Here is a 526-nt window from a genome sequence, read left to right as displayed (position 1 = left end):
CTGCCACCTGAGGGAGTTCTAACTCTCCTGGATCAGCTACCAGAAAAGCAGGTTGGGTATTTTGGTTTTTGTTTTTTATTTTTGTTTTTGTCTTTTGGAGGCAATGTCTCTCTACGAGGTTCAGGCTGGCCTTGAAGCCCAGACTGGTCTCAAAATCACTGTGATCCTCCTGCCTCAGCCTCCCAAGTGCTGGGATTACAAGGGTGCACCACCACGTCAGCCCCTAGCAGGCTGGTTTATATATTATACTGAATTTGGCTCTTCTTAGCTTCCTCTTCCCAACACACTGCTTGCCTTTTGTTGTGAAGTCCTCCCCCGAAACTTCCTGGATGCCTAATCCTGTGCTTGGACTTTCAACCCCCAGAATCATAAACCAAATAATCCTCTGTTCTATCTTTAAGGCCTCAGAAATTCTGATGTAGTAGCAGAAAATAAACTAAGAGGGCCAGGGAGATAGCTCAGTGGAATAAGTGCTTTCCTGGCAAGTGCAAGGTCCTGAGTTTGATCCCTGGCACCACCAAAAAAA

The 526-nt window shown here is 46.2% G+C and overlaps 1 protein-coding gene across 10 annotated transcripts in view; it reads right to left on the bottom strand.

The window, feature by feature from the left end:
• Clip1 (CAP-Gly domain containing linker protein 1) overlaps positions 1–526 on the bottom strand; it is a 192,189-nt gene that overhangs the window by 101,428 nt on the left and 90,235 nt on the right. The window lies entirely within an intron of this gene.

This window comes from Octodon degus, unplaced genomic scaffold (genome assembly GCF_000260255.1).
Source record: "Octodon degus isolate 3935 unplaced genomic scaffold, OctDeg1.0 scaffold00076, whole genome shotgun sequence".
Lineage (NCBI taxonomy): Eukaryota > Metazoa > Chordata > Mammalia > Rodentia > Octodontidae > Octodon > Octodon degus.
This window is presented reverse-complemented; position numbering and strand designations above follow the sequence as displayed.